Consider the following 19,230-nt stretch of genomic DNA (forward strand, 5'->3'; position numbering starts at 1 on the left):
CGACAGATGGGACACATGAGTTTTGATGACATTCTGTAATCTTCCTTCCAGGGACTTGTTTCAGTTGGGAACTACACATTTTTTTTTTAAAGATTTTTTACCTATTTATTTGACAGGGAGAGAGAGCACAAGCAGGGGGAGTGGGAGAGGGAGAAGCAGACTCCCTGCTGAGCAGGGAGCCCGATGTGGGACTCGATCCCAGGACCCTGGGACCATGACCTGAGCTGAAGGCAGACGCTTAACGACTGAGCCACCCAGGCGCCCGGCGAATTACACATTTTCTTTGTGATGTCTGTAATTATTTGATTAATGGCAGCCATCCCACTAGACCGTAAGTTCCATGGGGGTAGGTATTTTATCCATTTTGCTCACCATTGCTTTCCTAGCACAGTACCTGGCACATAATAAATGTTCAATGAATACTCGTTGAATAAATAAATGAATGAACAAGTACTTTTTACAAAAGTTAGTGATGATTGTTGTACCTGGGGTATACATAAAGACTGATAAATGCTCGGGACAGAGAGATTAATTCCAGATATAAGCTAAAAGGTTTTGAGGAAGAGATGGCCTTGAAAGTCAGGAGACCAGATCCAACAATTACTATCATCATCTAGGTGAGAAGTAATAGGACATAAACATCTACGGCAGCAACAACAAGAAGGGCGAGAAGTGGATAAGTAAAAGTATTACAGAGATAACATTGGCCAGTGGTGGCTGGCAATGGGATGAGAAGGACAAGGAGAAGCAGAGAGCTTAAGGATGTGCCAGGCATGCCAGGGGTTCCTAGGAGAAAGAAAAGAGTCACTGGGTTAGATCAATAGGGCATAGGATCTCAGATTCAAATGCACTGAGGTCACTCTGAGAGAGATGTCAAGCAGAATGTCAGCAATGTGGATCTGGAGGTTTATAAGAAGACCAGCTTCGAGGCACAGATTTTTTATTCATCTATACAGAAATTCTGCTGGCAGTTATAAAGGTGGATGAAGCTGTCCAGGGAAAGATGATGAAGAGAGAAAAGCAGAAAACCAAGGACAGGTGCTTGAGAAGTATTGCAATTTTTGGCAGGGCTATTTTTTACATAGTTCAGGAAGACAGAAAACCCATAAAACCCTATCAGAGAAGAAACTGTCTTATCCTCCATGCTGGGAAATTCACTGTTTACCCTAAGGAGGACTTGAAAACTTCATGGGTCTGGAGAATACCAGTTCTTTGGGTAAAGGCAGGAGCCCCAGATTCTGTTGGCACCAGAGTGGCTGGGGAAGTGCAGGGTTTAGGACTGAGTGGAGGGCATACTGACCCCTGGGCATGCTCGCCCCAAATGCCAAAGACAGCTTCTGGTTAGCGCTTCCATTCCTAGGATGTGCTGATTTATAGTATCAACAGCAGTGAGCTCCTTGATCCCCAGGCCAGTCTGACTGGTTTATTATGGGGAATCCTTTGAAACCAATGAGGTCACAAAGCCTTTTCTATCCCTGTTGTCAGACGGTTTTCTCTCCAGTCTCCTCCGGTGATCATTCTGGGAGCACAGTACAATTTCCTCCTGTAATCCAGTGGCTCACCTCACCTCTGTTTACAATTCCACGTGTTGAGAGGTCCTGTTTTCTTATGCACCAAGGTATTATCATGCTAAACTAGTTAAAATCACTCAAAAATACGGAATGACTTTGAAAGGAGGAGAAATGAAGGGAAGAACACAACGATGTTTTTTTAAAGTCCCCATTATAGTAATAATAGATAAGCACCGAAGTGGTTAATAGCCAGTACTCAGATGAGGGCTTTTCATGTAGTAGATAGCCAAAGTTGAAATGAATAAAACAGTTATGTAAGTATCATGCAACATAGTTTGAGGCTTATCGCAATGTATGCAAATTAACTGATTCAAATATATGCATTAAGCTCTAACTAAATGCCAAGTAAGAACTGTGACAGGCAATGAGAACCAAATAAATAAATAGTCACAAGCTCTAGGAAAACAGCTGACATGAATTTGTACATTAATGCCATAACTTAAGAAACTACGGGTGTGGAATTGAGGCTAAATAAGCTGGAGAACTCTCCAGAGAGGTAGGTCGGGGCCAGGCTGTGAGGGGCACTGTGGCCTATTTGTGGTATTTAGAAAGCAGTGGAGGGCTGGTATTGGATCTCAAGCAGAAGGGACATGAAATAATTTGGTTTTAGTATTTATTGATTACATTTCCTCCCATGTGTCCATTAAATCAATGGTGAAAAATAATAACGGCTAAATTCTGGATACAGTTTTCATAATAGCTCAGAGAAAACAAGTGTGATTTTTTGTGGAAAAAGATTTACTTTACCAAAAAATTTTTCGGTTAAAAAATACGATTTGATTTGCAGAAATCTGATTTCAAATAACATCTCTAAGAAGGAATCATCTGGTTTTATTAGGAGGAAAGAAGACCACTAAAAAAACGGCACCGCGAACAGCTCCCCCTTTCTGTCATGGCCGTGCTGCCCATGGCCGGGACGCCGTCACGCAGTTGTGCCCACTCAGGTCATAAAGGAGAGAAACAGGTTCTCTACGTGGATATTACTTACTTATTATGAAGCGACATGAGAAAGTAAGGAAGAACAAGCCGTGCTCTCCACAGCCACAAGCAACTCAGAAGGTCCTGGAAGGTCTAGGAGGAAACGCACCCCAGGGAGGGTAGAGCGGAGGTCCCCAGTTGTCAAGGCACCCACTGCTGACCCAGTGTGACTCGGTCATGTGTTTGGCTCAGTTTAACTCCGTCTTTGCCTCTCTTGGGGCAGTGAACAGAGTGGTTAAGAACACGGGCTCTGGAGTCCTCGCTGCCTGGGTTCAAATCCAGGCCTTGCCTCTGAGACACTCAGGCAAAGCTCTCATCAGGTCTCATCCTCTTCAGCACGTATCTGTCTGGTGGCCCGCTCCCAGCCATCACCTTATAGGCCACAGGACAAACTAGACAGCTCCTTTAGACGGACACGAATCCTTTGTTGGGTTAGTCATGTGATAGTAAGTGTGGTTCCTGTGTGTGAAGAGCCACCGTCACTGCCTTTCTCCGAAGGGCACAGGGCAGATACTCAGAGAACCCGGGCTGCCACCTGCCTCTCAAGAGGCACACGCCAGACCCAGAGTTAATTAATAAAGGAACTGAGCTAAGCTACGTAATAATAATCGTATATGATAATAAAACATAGGACATAATAATACATAAGACAATATTATACATATGTATATATTCATGCTACATTTTTGATAGAACATATTTTCTATATTTACATTATATATAATCACTCTCTATATAATACATATAAGATATAAAATATGATATATAAATATATATATATAATAAAGTAATTTAGTTAACTAAGCAATATACAATACAGTTAAGTATATGTTTAGAAAGAAACAGAATACTTGTTAAATGTTCCACAGTGGTCTAACTTCTGTTGAGACCATCACCAACACAGTTCATGATTAACTATAAGAGAATAATCTCAGGAAACAAACTGAGGGTTGTTGGAGTGGTGGGAGGTGGGAGGGATGGGGTGGCTGGGTGATAGACATTGGGGAGGGTATGTGCTTTGGTGAGCGCTGTGAATTGTGTAAGACTGATGAATCACAGACCTGTACCTCTGAAACAAATAATCTATATATATATTTAAAAAAAAAAAGAAGAAGAAGATAGTAGGAAGGGAAAAATGAAGTGGGGGGAATCAGAGGGGGAGACGAACCATGAGAGACTATAGACTCTGAAAAACAAACTGAGGGTTTTAGAGGGGAGGGGATGGGGGGATGGATTAGCCTGGTGATGGGTATTAAAGAGGGCACGTTCTGCATGGAGCACTGGGTGTTATACGCAAACAATGAATCATGGAACACTACATCAAAAACTAATGAGATAATGTATGGTGATTAACATAACATAATAAAATAAAATAAAATGAAATAAAAAAAAGAGAATACCTGCTTTCTATATAGACTCTACTTATTAATAATACAGGCATCCCCCTTCTCAACAGGGGATACCTTCCAAGACCCCCAGTGGATGCCTGAAACTGAGGATAGTACAGAACCCTACGTATACTATATTTTTTCTTATATACACGTGCCTCTGGTAAAGTTTAATTTATGAGTTGGGCACAGTAAGAGATTGGAACAATTATAACACTATACTGTAATAGAAGTTATGTGAAAGTAGTGTCTGTCTCTCAAGATATTTGATTGTTCAGCACTCACCCTTCTTATGATGATGATGTGAGATGATAAAATGGCGAGGAGAGGTAAGGAGGTGTGCGGAATGACCCCAGCGCCCTGAAGCATGGTCAGGTGACCACTGATGTTCTGATGCGTCAGAAGGAGGAGCACCTGCTTCTGGACTAATTGATGGCCAGGTAACTGAGACCACGGAAAGTGAAAATGTGGATAAGGTGAGACTACGGGAATCTTATGTTTGGCACCACTGGCATGCTTGTATTATTTCTTTAAAAAAATTGTTAATACAAAATTTCTATTTTATTTTATTTTTTAAAAGATTTTATTTATTTGAGAGAGAGAGAATGAGATAGCATGAGAGGGGGGAGGGTTAGAGGGAGAAGCAGACTCCTTGCTGAGCAGGGAGCCCGATGCGGGACTTGATCCCAGGACTCCAGGATCATGACCTGAGCCGAAGGCAGTCGCTTAACCAACTGAGCCACCCAGGCGCCCCAAAATTTCTATTTTAACAAGCCAAATTAAGAAATGTCAGAGAATTGGTTATGTCTACTGGACAGTAAAAATTAATTAAAATTTTTTTCATGAAAAATGTCCAACATCACAAATGAGATAATGCAATACCCTGCCCATCCTCCCCCTCCGTGTACCCACCCAGCATCGGCAATTGCCAGTGTTTGACAGTCATATTTTCATTTATCTTTTTGCTGAGAGATGAAAGTGAAATTCTCAGGTACAAAAAGAATACAAATGCTATGTCCTAGCTTCAAGAGAGGGAGTGCCATACTTCTCTATTGTACAAATTTCCTTTATAGCACACTTCTCTTTCTACTTCCCTAGTCAGTACCCAAATGCTGTTGGTGGCCATGGAAATGCCTCCTATGATGGCCTCAAACAGAATAATCTCTTCTATTTTCCTCCCTGCCTCCAAACAAGGAAATGGTAACTCAAGTCTACAGACCTCTAGGGATTCCACAGATCTGCTTTAAGCCAGTCCGTGAAATCCCAGAAAATGTATGCAAATCTTTTTACATTTGCTTTTTATATAGGAGAGTTCCAAAGCTTCTCTCAGATTTTTATATGCACCTACAAAATGTTAAGAACCTCTGTCTCTGCCATATCTCAAAAACATAGTAAACAGACTTTCTTACTTCCATTCCTTCGCCGATTCTCCGTATCAAGATCCTGCACCTGTCACCACTTCCAGGATGCCTTCCCTGACCACATCACCTATAACTGATTTCCCTCATGCTTTCCTGAAGAATTTAAAACAGCCCACTTTTGTATTTATCACAGTCTGTTGAGACCCCATTCACTTGACAAATATTTATTAGGCATCTATTATGTGCAAGTCACTACACTAATTGAGGTACACCTTGTTGCCTGCTACACTGTTAGAAAATGGCAAGGAACATCACAGTATCCAGTATATATCTTGCACCCAAGGACAGACTGCATTTGTAGCTCCATTGAATAGAAAGAAAAATGAGCAGTGGCACTTCAGTGGGCTGGCAACCAGCTCAAGAAGAACATGTAAAATCAGGCTCATGATTTTTTGTTTCCCCTTTTAAATGCAAAAGGCAGAGTTCCATAGAAAAAGGAAATGTCAATTTGATTATCCTGGGCATGGTGATAAAGATGCCCAAGCAAAGGTTCCCTTCCCTACCCCAATATACTGTTGCGCTAGCAAATTATTTCAGAATCACAAACTATGTATGCTGATCTTCACCCGCCTTCCTAGTAGCATCTTAAATACACCAGTGTCTATGCGAGCCCTATAGTAGGGTCCCCACAAAAAACCACGCCTGGAAAACAGCTCAACATGAAGTTCCCTCCCTCCTGCTTGGCATCAGGAACATCAAATTCATACACACAGGGCAACAGAGCAATTACTGGGCACGTGCATTTTTTTTTAAAGTACACAGGCCTCTGATGATTAGTGAGTTGTCTACAATAGGGGTTGATGATTATCACGCTAAGGACCTGGCAGAAAGTAGTTAAACCCTATTGTTACAGAAGCAAGAGGGTGGGTGGGGGGGGGGGGGCGGGGAGGCAATGTGTCCGATTTTAGCACAAACTTCTAACCTAAGTTCCATCCCTCCTTCTGATAGATGCTATTTTGATGGGGGCTAGTTTTGCAAAACTCTTAACAGGTTAAGCACCCTGTTTCAGTGAAAAGACCTGGAAACTCTGGCATTGGCACCTTGGACTTAATCCCTTTGATTTTCGATTATCCCATAAACCCAGGGGGCTCATCCCCGTGGAAGTAGGGGGTTGCAAGAATCCAGCGAGAAAAGACGCGCTAAAGCGTCACGTTGTTGTCACCCCAGGTACTGCGTTGCTGTGCTCCCGGCCGGCCAGGTGCACTCGCCCCAGCGGTGTCCTCTCCCACACAGGACGGGCCACGCCGGGAAAGACGCATGAGAAGAGCCTGGGAAGAAGGCAGGAAGGTCACCCCCATCCCCAGGCCGGGCGCGAGCCGCAGAGCCTCACTTCCCGAGCACGTTCGGGCGGGGCGTTCCCAGGGCACCGGGCCGGGGAGGCGACACTCTCCCCGCTCCGCGCCGCGCCCGCCGCCCCTCTGAGGCCGTCAGCCCTCCGGGCCTGGAGGCGCCGCGGGCCTCGAGCCCCTGACTGCCGGAGCCCAAGCGCCGCCTCCGGAGAGGTGAGGGCGGGTCGGGGAGGCGGGGATGGCGGTGGGGGCGGGGAATCGCGCGCCCGGGGCCGCCGGCGGTCACCCAGCTGCTGTCGCGCCGCCCGCCCGAAGGCCCCTGAGCCCCGGGAACGGCGCTTCCCGCGCGGAGCGCGCGCGGAGGAGGGCGGGCGACACCTGGCCCCGGGCCGCGGCGGGAGGAGCGGGCGGAGGGGGCCGGCCCCGAGGTCTGCCCGCCGAGCCGCGGCCCGGGAGGCCTCCGGCGCCCTCGCCGTAACTTCTCCCGCTCGGGCACGCGCGTCCCGGCGCCCCGCTCCCCCGCGCGCGCTCCGTCTGTTTTTCGCGATTGCTTTCGCTCTCGCACTCTAAAATAGGTCAAGGGGTGGAAGTTGCACCAGGTACGGCCCCCGGCTCTGATGCAAAAGCGGCTTTCTCTCCCCCGGCTCCGGGAGAGCCTTGCAACTATTCGGTTCCGTAGAGTCTCCCGCCCCCATACCGTGCGGAAAGCGCCGGCGACCGTGGTGCTGACAATGGTCTGCAGAGGGGAGCGGCGGCGAGCCTCTTTGCCACCCTAGTTCTGCCGGTCCTGCGCCCGCCTTCCCCCAGCACACCGGGAGGAGGGGGCGCGACAGGTCGCTTCGCGCGCTCGGGTCCCCGCGCCCGGGGTCTGACCGCCTAGGTGAGTTCGTGCTCTTCCTCTGTCCTTCCAGTCGCCGAGAGTGACCTGTTTACCTTGAAAACTTAGACGTGATCTGAACGGGCGAGCCTGCCTCGCCGTAGGGGATTGCGGGAGGTGCTTCAGATGTTAACACCGGGTAAATCAGAACTCAAGAGCTGCAGGGGACATGTTTAGTGTCTTAAAGGTGAAAATGAATTTGTATTTTCATGGAATACACGTGTATCTCTCCCTTTAGAAGCTACCACTGGGAACTGATTTTTAACTAGCAGGAGGCAGTGAACTAAGAACTTAAAACCAGAAAGTTTGTCAGAATATTTTTTAGGTGATCTGAAAGAACTTACTGCAATAGCCAAAGCTGACGACAAAAATACCAGTTTAAGAAGGAATTTCAAAACGAGACGGTAGGATTTGCGTAATATTTGCCGTAGGTGTATCTCATGGTATTACCTGAGTTCTTTGTGGTAAGTATCGTAAGCAGACAAACGCTTTATGTAGAAAGAGGGTAAGGCTGTAAACATCCGCGTGCAAAGCTTTATATCGGTTGGTATGCATGAATTTTAAATGTATATTGAACATTTCGTGTGGGCAAAGAGCTAGAAAGTATCTATATCGTTTTGAGGTTTAGGTTATTAGCAGTATTACAGGCAACAATTGGCATTTAACGCCTTCCAGTGGTTAAATGTAGTATCAGTCACGTGACTCATTAGCCTATAGAATCCTTGACATTACCGGCTAATGAATGGTTAATTTGGTCTGAAGTTTAGAGAAGGGAGGACTGTAGGTTTTTCTGTCCTTGATGCCTGACGGAAAATGCAGTGTAAAGGACTCTCCAATGCTGGTGAAGGATCTTTAGAGGAGCTCAGAGGGGAGGATCATTTACGAGGAATGAAAATGACTCCCTGATGGCCACTGAGTGCAGATAACTTCTTCTAAAGGGGACCCTTGACAAGTTGGAAAGCATCTCCTCACTAAGGAATCCGCTCCAGAGGCTACTGCTTTATTAATGCGTTTGGTCAGACTTGAGAAGGGAGCTCTCCATAGGCTCTTCTTTTAATTCAAAAGAAAGTCTATCTCTAGAAAGGTTCAATTGCTGTAGTGATGTTCTTCGGAAATAATTTGTCCTTTTGTGTGTGTGTGTGTTTTAATATATCCAAATCACCAAGGCAGTTCAAGGTTTTAATAAAATTTTACTTACCGGCAGGATATGAAATTGAACATACTATGCATGGTTAATTCTGTTTGCAAGTGGGAGAGGCCGAGGTGCTTTCCCAGTAAATCTTAGGTCTATGTTTATGTGGGTTTTCTAAAGCCAAATCTTACTGGGGATTCAGAGGACTCTAAAGAAGGTATTAATGCTTATAGTATTTCTGGCAGGTGGGCATGTGAATACTTATAGGCATGTCACTGTAAATAATTCTTATGCACCTTTAGAGAACTAGTATCCAAAGTTTGAAACACATTATGATGAAGGCTCTATCACTGCTTTGAAGAAGGCGCAAAGGACCAGCCCGTTTGGGCATATACAGGACCTTAATGTTGAGAAAAACATGCAACTAAGTCTTTGTGTTTACTGCATGGTGATGTCCTACTGTGTATTTTAAATAGGAATTGAGTCAAGCTCTCATTGTGATTTAGCTCTTGGTGTATATAATGCATTGTTGAGATGAGGCTGTGAGCACTGGTCTGGGCAATCTTACCTTTCTACTTGTATGTAAATGAGGAAGTGCTCTGAGAAGACTGGCATGAAAGTATTAAGATGCTGGGGGTTTATTTAAGAACAGACTGGGGGCACATGGGTGGCTCAGTCGGGTAAGCTGCCGACTCCTAGTTTCCGTTCAGGTCATGATCTCAAGGTTATGAGATCGAGCCCCGGATAGGGCTCCACACCCAGCAGGGAGTCCGCTTGAACATTCTCTCCCTCTGCCCCTCCCCTGACTCACAGTCTCTCTAAATCAATCAATCAACCAATCAATCAATCTTAAAAAAAAAAAAAAAATAAGAACAGACTGAAGGAATAAAAATGGAGCCTGATTCTGGTATAGTTTGGTCCCTGGAAGGTCTGCCAGCATCGCGGTGCTAAATGGCCAACTGCATGTCCTTCAGCTTTTGTGATTTTCTTCTTCTCTTGATGTCATAAGAGAATACGTAGCATAGAGCCCCTAGCTGAGAGGTATCCAGAAGGAGTTGACATCATTCACTTTGGGTATTTACTTCCCATCCAGGCAAACTTGTAACCACTCAAGAAGGAATTTAAAGTCTGCATTGGATCCCCTGGAGTGAATCCCATCTCTGAGCCATTTCCTCATCTGTGAAATGGCCATCATGAGACTTCCCGACGTGGCTGTGAGAAGCAAATAAAATAATTTGTATATAATCCTGAGTATGCAGTCAGCACATTGTGAGCAGTCTTACAAGGAGAAATGTGTTGAGTTCAATGTCGTCTCCTGGGGGCGCTGGAGGGGTTGCTGTGTAATTGACCGTGGCACTGAATATTCCGGTCAATTCTCCTGTCCTGGTATACTTAGTATGCTCTCATAGTATACACTGTGGTATACACTGGACTCCTAGGAGTTCGCGTGCTCTGGGAGCTAGAGGTGCACCGTCAAATCTGCATGTCCTGCACCTGAGACAGGCCTTTGGCTTATCTAGGGTTAAAGAAGTTACCTGTGGTGGTTTTTGGAAATAATGATGAGATAGTTAAGGGGAGGGAGAGATGACCAAGTGAAATTCTGAAATAGAATTTAAACATGTCATTGGCTCGTTTCTGTTAATGCCATTAGAAGTATGGCCCTCATAAAATGATAATAATCCTAGTTTCCCGAGGGGTAGTTACGTATTTTGCAGTGGGGTACTTGGACTTTGGGGATGAGGCAGCAATAACGTTCCCTCAGCTTTTCACTCGTTCAGCATTGCCTGGGCACCTAAGGCTCCACGCTAAGCCTTCAGAATGCAAGAGCAAGAGACTCAGACCTAACCTCCCGTGGAGCACAGGTCTGCTGGTAAGACATACGTAAACCTGTAATTACACTTGCGCTCAGTGCGAGGCAGGGAAAATGTCAAGGGCAGAAACAGGGAATTTGACCTAGGATGGGAGGGATGTCAGGAATGCTTGCTTCCGGCAGGATGTTGGGGTTGTGAAGGAAGGTCCTTTCTTGGGGGAAGGAAGAGCCTTTAATATGTAAGGAACAGCCCCTGCAGAGACTCCGCACGTGTAGGTATACTGTAGGGGGACTCTGCGCGCTCAGGTACCGTAGGGGGACTCTGCACGCTCAGGTACTGTAGGGGGACTCTGCACGCTCAGGTACTGTAGGGGCGGGCCCAGGAGAGCACAGGTATCTTTGACGAAGGGGCAATGTTGTGAATGAGGCTGGAACAGTAGGCCTCTGCTGTGAGACACATTTTCTTTTCTATCAAGGATTACAGTCTCAGTAGAACTCTTAATTGTTTTGTGTAAACCTCTTACCTTAGGCTTTCAGACTACTCTATTGAATTATCAAAAGAATATTTACAGTCATTTTTTTAAGCTGATCAGAACCTAAACCTAATTGACTAGTTCGTCAGCTCTTTGCATTACTGTGTCCGACTTTAAAACCATTGGGATTAATTTCCTTTTTAAAAAATCTAACAGATTTTGTGTTTAATATACGTATTTTACATATTTCCCGCCATCCTATATACATAAATACAAACTTATTTGTCCTATATATGTATACAGGAGAACTGGAAATATACAAATAGGTATATTGATCCAGTTTGAATCTATATATCTATTCAAGAGCTGTCGGGACTGACGCGCTTGCATTTCACCCGTGGAAAGGCCTCCTGAGTCTGGATGTGAGAAGCCTGAGCCTAGCTCTGAGAAGCTGTGACATGGGCCTCCGGGTGGCGGCAGGGAGCAGCATGCCTCCTTGGGGCATTGCTCCCCAGCACCATCCAGGCAAGCTCAGTGAAGAATTTGGCATCTGATTCTCTCCACCATATGCATGGTTTTATTCGCTCTTATTCCCTGTTCCCTTCTTTTTCCTTCTTCTCTCCCCTCTTTGTCATTTTTTCCTTAATGTTTTTTTTTTTCTCTCTCTAGGGGCCCCCATAATTATTTCTCAGCCTTTATAATTATGCTCTGGCTTTAACCTCAGGCCCCACAGTGTTGACCTCATTTGGGTAGTTCTGGATCGTATGGCCCTTGACCTTCTTCCTGTTCTTCATGGTTAACTGTAGGTGTCAGATGGACACAAACTTTTTCCTTCTTGCAGTTCTCCCCAGGCAGACCTGCTGCCTTGTGCACTGAGTGTCCTCATCTCTGCCTTCTTCCCTGGACCAGGGAGGCTGCAGATAATAGAAACTATCCTAGCTACTGGAAGCCGACCGGGGTTTCACATGGGAGTTAGGTACTCACAAGAAGGCTGGAAGGAAAGGTTGCCACTGAAAGGAGAGACGAGGATCCAGGCTGAGCTCTAGGGGTGACACCCAGGCAGCACTGCTGAACTGGGCCCCCCGGGGGGCTGCTGCCATCATTGCCACCGTGTGGGGTCTGGGAATCAGGGCCACCACCGGAACTGCTGACAATCAAGAGCACAGTGACGAGAGAAGCTGCTACACTCCACCCGGGAAGCCAGTGACTGAACACAACTACCAACAACAAAAACAAACTAGCAACCCGATATGTGCCCAGAACCCTAACTGCACGGAACTCTGGGAAATGTAGTTTACCCCTTCCCAGCCTCCCGGAAGAATGCACCCTTGTAGGAGACGGGAATGAACACGAACGCGGAGTGACATATATCTAAAACGTTGCATATATCTAAAACATTATTTCCTCAGAGCCTTAGCTAGCATATATCTAAAACGTCTTACATATATCTAAAACGTTATTTCCTCAGAGCCTTAGCTAGCACATTTCATTCAAAGCAGGTAGATGATCTATTGTAAGAATCCAAAAAGGATCCAGTGGCTTAACCAATTTCCATTTCAAACAGATGGATATTATAGTCATTACAGTCGAAATTGCTGGAAAAAGCATCAAGCAAATAAATAGCTAAAAATTACCAAGCGCCTGCCTCTGCACGTGGTTCTGTTTGAAAGTGAAATAATTTTCCTTTCTTTCGGTTTAGTAATCAAAGTCAAATACCGGGAGAATTGATTTCTAAAAAAATTCTCCCCACCAAAGTCCCAGATAGCCTACGGTTAATGCATAGCAGTACAAAGGAAGAATGCCGTGTCTGATAAGAGAAATAGCTCCTGGCAGGCTGGGTCTTTCATTAGATGAATTATCTATGTATCTGTGTTTCTACCGAACCTTTCTTTAACCTATAACTTGAATGGTGCTTTTTTTCTTTTTTTTTTTTAAGGATTACAAAGATAGAAATGACCTGTTAATTGGAGATTAAAATAAGAGTATTGACTCTAATCACTTATTTCATACCCTGGTGCTTGTCAGATTCTGTTTTTGCAAACCATTAAAGTAAATATGATTGAATCTCTACTATCGCTAAGTAATAAATTATTGTTTATCGGCAGTCAGAAATTCCATTAGCGCATCTAGGAACAAATCTTGATTATTGAACGAAGTAATTTTATGTTTGCCTCTGATATTTGGATCTAGAAAATGAGAGCAGAGTAACTGAAACAAATGGAGTAACTTAGTGAATTGGTCAGTCTATGATACATATCTATTTTTAATTGATTTTTATGTCTCAAAAGGCAATATTCCATTCAGATATCTTCTCTGGTAGGTGATGAAAGCATTTAAATGCAGATTTACAAATGCTGCCTGGGGTAAACCGCACTATAATATGAATGTGTTCTTTCAAGTCCAATGGTGACAACAAGAATTTAGCCTGTCCAACCCCAAGCCACCCAAACTAAACACAGTGCTTTTGCTCTGTAAATACAGCTTCAAGACAAATCCACTGTCTTCCATCCTGAGCCCCCACCTAAGCCCCACTTACCCTGTATTCTCAGGACGGAACTGTTTGAATCTAATATTACACTATGACTTGATTAATTGTATGGGAAAGTAAGTAGTATTAATCCATGTTATAGTAACACATTAGGATCTCTGATTCCCCCTTCCCACAGTTTTTCTCTTTCATTCATATTTGAGTAAACATTCAAGAGAAAAACCTGGATTTCCCTCCCACCGGGTTATAAGGGGGATGAGTTCTTATCTTCGGCTATATGGAGCTTAGCTGCAGATTACGTTGTAGGACACAACTCCTTTTATGGATTGAAAATCAAAATCTTCCTATTTTCCAAGTAAAAGTAGTTCTTAAAAATAGAAGAACATCCAGGGGTGCCTGGGTGGCTCAGTTGTTAAGCGTCTGCCTTCGGCTCAGGTCATGATCCCAGGGTCCTGGGATCCAGCCCCGTATCAGGCTCCCTGCTCAGCGGGAAGCCTGCTTCTCCCTCTCCCACTCCCCCTGCTTGTGTTCCCTCTCTCTATGTCTCTGTCTGTCAAATAAATAAAATATTAAAAAAAAAAAAGTAGAAGAACATCCAAATCTGAACTCACTCTCTGGTTAGATCATTGATGGGCTAAATTGAAGCGGGAGGTGGGTAGAGAAAACATGCTTTTTTTGGTTTATTTTTTAAAGCAAAATTTGAGGACAATCAAGCAAGACTAGTATTTGAACATCATCGAATGATTGGTTAGTCACTGACTCAAGATGTGGCTGTTAAGAACCTCTTTTGTACCAGGATTGGTGCTGGGTGCTAAAGATAGATGCCTCTGCCTTTAAGAGACTGATACTCTGGGGGAGACAGTAATAAAGGGTTATGGTGGGTAAAATGGTCCTCTTAGAGTCAGTATGGAGAATAGTGGTTTTCTCATTTTCTCATGGTAAGGTGAAAGGCAGAGTTAATTGAAACATAGACATATTTCTGATTTCTAAGAATATCTACTGATATTTTTAACAACAGCAAAACAATAAAAAGGCAGCCAAGAGAGGCCAAAAAAAAAAAAAAAAAATGTCAACTGTCCCAGACTGGGCCTTTTATCTTCTCCCTTTAACCTACAGATACTGAAGTAAGCTTGTCACAAGTTAGAGGGTTTTAGTGTTTAAAGAAATAATGAGTTTGTAAGAAAAGAGGACTGCTTTTGGTTCTTTAGTCAACATTCACAAAGTAGTCTGTTAGCTTTAGAAAATGTTAAGGGTGGCAGCAAGGAAAGGGGGACCTCAGTCCTATCAGGGACTTCCATCCAATGACTACAAGAAATTGAATTCAATTCCCAAAATAGGTTTGGAAGTAGATTTTTCCCCAGAGCCCCTGGATGACAGTTCAGCCTGGCCACTATCTTGATTTCAGCTCTGTCATATCCTGAGCAAGAAATTCAGCTGTGTTGTTCCAAACCTCGGACCTACAGAACTATGAGCTAATAAATGGGTGTCGTTTTAAGTTTTTTAAAAAAAGATCAGAACCCTTAACGTTCTATAGGACATTGAATTTATAATTAGAGTACTTGAGAAAATGCAGGCACATTTGGAATGTTAAGACATCTGCAAATGAAAATGTCAATGCAATGATTTATGCAATTATGAAACAGATCTAGGGTGACTAGATGATGTGTTGTTCAATCTGGGACACTTCTAAGAGTGAAAGGGGCACTATTAATGATTGCCCTGGGAAAAGAAGCAGAAATGGGGACCAAGGCCAACAAACCAGGATTTATGGTCACCCAAGATGAAGATGCTGGTTGTATAACATTATTGCATTAACTGCAATATTGATTTCTTAAAAATTACAGTAAGTATATTCATAACATAAAACTTAGATTTAAACCATTTGAAGTGTATAGTTCAGTAGCATTAAGTATATTCATATTGTTGCGCAACTATCATTCATCTCCAGAATTTTTATCGTCTTGCCTTGCGGAAACTGAACCTATTAAACAGTAAGTCCCCGTTCACCTCTCCCCTTCACTCCTGGCAACCACCATTTTACTTCCTGTGTCTGAATTTGCCTACTGTAGGTATGTTACATTAGTGGAGTAATAAACAATCTGTCCTTTTGTGACTGGCTTATTTCACTTAGCATAATGTTCTCAGGTTTTATCCATGCTGTAGCTTGTATCAGAGTTTCCTTTCTTTTTAATGATGAATATTTTTCCATTTTTCCACTGTATGTATTTCCAAATTTTGTTTATTCATTTGTAGATGGACACTTGAGTTGCTTCCACCTTTGGCTAGTGTGAATAATACTGCTATGAGCGTGGGTGTGCAAACATCTCTGTGAGCCCTTCCTTGCCATTCTTTTGGGCGTATACCCACAATATTGATTTTTAAGTGAAGAAATTAAAAATGGAGGGAAAAAGAACATTCTTTTCCTTTACAGGATCTTTCTGGTCATACTTCTTCAGTACAGTACTCTGTCAGACTGGAGTCCAGTGATGCCTCTACAGAATTTATCAGAAAAATCCGTTGTTACAGATAATCTGCTGAAAAAACACCCAGGGGTTCAAATTCCATCTGCACACAAGAAAGGAAGCTAGTTTTTCTGTCTCTGCTACCATGATGCATTGACCACGGATGTTTCTAAGTGAAAAGGGCTGGCATTTAGAACATCAGAATCTGAGTCAAGTGGATGGCCTTCAGCAGCATAAGGAACCAGGAAATCAACAGCATGAGTCTGAATAACAGGAGGCTCCACGTGACCTAGAACATCTTTGTAACACAGGGGACCATGAACTTCCTGGAAACAGGCCGCAGAACCAACTGCCATTTGTTGGTTTGGAAGCTGAGAAGAAAGGAGACAGGCTACAGGGGAATGTGGACCTTCCAGATACTGAGAAAAATGTTCTTCTTTTGGCCGTAGAAGTAGATATGAGAAAGTCAATGTCAAGAACATTGGTACGTCTGATCTCAGCTTTGATAATCCCTTCATGGAAATGGGAGCATCAAAGTATAACTCTTCATCTGAAATTTTAAGCACTTTCATTTCCACCGGGGGTCTATAGACCTGGAAAGTAATGTTGACATGTCGGGAACAAACAAGGAAGTGCCATATGTCCCTCTCAGAAGTCTCTGTGGCAGATGTCAGCCCTCTCTGGAGTCAATAAAGAAACCAATTCATCTGTAACTGCAGCCTTGAGGGAACTTGACAAACTTTTGGTTATCAGTAAGAGCCAAGCTTCAAAAAATACATCTGCAGGGGTTAATCTGCCAATCAGAAATGGTAGCCAAGAGCCCAGCAGGTACTAAGGAGCTTTGAGAAAAATGGACCCAAAGTGACTATCTTACAGCTTTCCAGAATGAGCAGTGCCCACAAGTCTGTTCTCACCAGATTGCACCTGTATCAGTAAGGACTGAAATACTAACAGGCGAGTCCACATGAAAACCTGCACACACATGTTATAATGTAAACACCCCCAGATTGCAAATAACCAACATGTCCTTCAGTAGGTGAATAGATAATCTGTGGTATATCCATACAATAGAATGATATTGAATGATGAAAATATCTATTAAGCCATGAAAAGACATGAAGGAATCTTGAATAAATATTGCTCAGTAAAAGAAACCAGTCTGAAAAGGCAAAATATTGTATAATTCCAAATATAGGACATTCTGGAAAGAGTAGTATATGAGTCTGGACCGAGACAGTAAAAAGGCCAGTGATGGCCAGGGATTTTTGGCAGGGGGTGGGGAAGGGAAGATCAATTATGGAGGACAGGAGACTTCCAGGGCAGTGAAACTATTCTGAATGATACTGTGATTATGGACACGAGACATCTTGTATTTGGCAAAACCCACAGAACAGTACAATACAAAGAGTGAGCCCTAATATAAACTATGGACATTTGTTAAGAATCATATATCAATATTGGTTCATCAGTTTTAACCAATGTTCTACAACAATGCAAGATGTTAGTTAAAAATTACATAAAATGTGTCTTAAAAAATGAAGACACCCTTCACTTGGTGCTAGTGTAGAAGATGGAGAAAATGTTACCTGCAGGGATCCGGGGGGTGGCATGTTGAGTGCAGGGAACATGGCTCCAAGTCAATGAAGGGAATAAATGAGAGCGGTTCTGCCCTTTCTTCCCAGCAGAAACATCTAACCAGCTACACTGCACCAGACTGTTCACCCAAGCTCTTAGCAGCTGAGGAAGATGCATGCAATCAGACTTCTGAGCAAACTACTTCCTTCCCATATTGGTTAAAGACTTGGGTCTGGGCCCACGGAATCCACTGATACACCTGAAACCAGAAGCGGCCCAGCCATTCCCCAGGTCCCGCCAACTGTCAGCCGTCAACTTTTCCCACTGCAGACACTGCTGGGATTCTCCACGCTGGCTCTCCTCTGCGGGAAGCTCTTGAGCCTTTGCATCAAGTGGGCAGAAATGCAGACCGAGCTCCTTGTTTTCCCAGCAAGGAATGCTGTCGTTCCTGCAGAGGAACGACTATGGCGAAGTGGGCTAGACCATACACCTTAAAAAAGCTACATAGATACACAGGAACACCCAGATGTATGCAGTATATGTAGAAACCTGCAAGCAGAATGTTGAGCTGGATGTTTTTAGGTTTTTGTGTTGGTTTTTTTTTTTCCCAAAGTAATTTATGATCTTTTGTCTGATAATCTGTCCTACTCCTGAAAATTTGAGCCTTTTGAAATGTATTTGCAGTATGTGCATCCAGAAGCTTTTAATTCTCATTGAGATGGTATAGCCTGGCATAGAATTGATGGTTTTATGTGTAGCATACCACTTTACAATGATTGTGAATCTTCGAAAAGCAGAAACTACTAGAAATCCCACCGCTTGTGCAGCTAAAAGCAGATCAGCTCTCTGTGCTGTAGGCAAGGTATGCCCTGTTGACTCAACTGTCAGCTTGTAAACTTTTAACCACACAGTTTGGTGTTTTGAATGATTCCCAGTGCTCTGGGTATTATGATTCATCCATGAAAACAGGACATCAAAGAACACTTGGCCAGTAAAACAATGGAGGAAGAACTATGTTCTGTCTTGACATGGAAAATTTTTATTTTTTAAATTTTATTTTATTATGTTATGTTAGTCAGCATACAATACATCATTAGTTTTTGATGTGGTGATCCACCATTCATTGTTTTCGTATAACACCCAGTGCTCCATGCAGTACGTGCCCTCTTTAATACCCATCACCAGGCTAACCCATCCTCCCACCTCCCTCCCCTCTGAAACCCTCAGTTTGTTTCTCAGAGTCCATAGTCTCTCATGGTTCATCTCTCCCTCCGATTTCCCCCCCTTCATTTTTCCCTTCCTTCTCCTAATGTCCTCCATGCTATTCCTTATGTTCCACAAATAAGTGAAACCATATGATAATTGACCTTCTCTGCTTGACTTATCTCACTTAGCATAATCTCCAGTCTCATCCATGTTGATGTAAAAGTTGGGTATTCATCCTTTCTGATGGCTGAGTAATATTCCATTGTATATATGGACCACATCTTCTTTATCCATTCATCTGTTGAAGGGCATCTCGGCTCTTTCCACAGTCTGGCTATTGCGGACATTGCTGCTATGAACATTGGGGTGCATATGGCCCTTCTTTTCACTACATCTGTGTCTTTGGGCTAAATACCCAGGAGTGCAATTGCTGGGTCATAGGGTAGCTCTATTTTTAATTTTTTGAGGCACCTCCACACTGTTTTCCGAAGTGGCTACACGGGAATTTTTATTGTAGGTAGTGATCACTAAAGCATTTCTCCAGGTTATTGAATACTCTG

General features: G+C 43.6%; 1 protein-coding gene across 2 annotated transcripts in view; it reads left to right on the forward strand.

The window, feature by feature from the left end:
* Nucleotides 1–6,553: 6,553 nt before the first annotated feature.
* The window catches only part of TRMT9B (tRNA methyltransferase 9B (putative)), a 60,274-nt gene continuing 47,597 nt past the window's right edge, over nt 6,554–19,230 (forward strand). The window contains exon 1 of one of the 2 annotated variants that reach the window (XM_032413500.1): nt 6,554–6,860. The gene's annotated coding sequence lies outside the window, so the exon portion shown is untranslated. Of the gene's footprint in view, nt 6,861–7,118; nt 7,528–19,230 lie in introns of those variants that run through there. The other variant, XM_032413499.1, reaches the window with a different exon arrangement.

The sequence above is a fragment of the Phoca vitulina genome, unplaced genomic scaffold (genome assembly GCF_004348235.1).
Source record: "Phoca vitulina isolate PV1807 unplaced genomic scaffold, GSC_HSeal_1.0 scaffold15, whole genome shotgun sequence".
Lineage (NCBI taxonomy): Eukaryota > Metazoa > Chordata > Mammalia > Carnivora > Phocidae > Phoca > Phoca vitulina.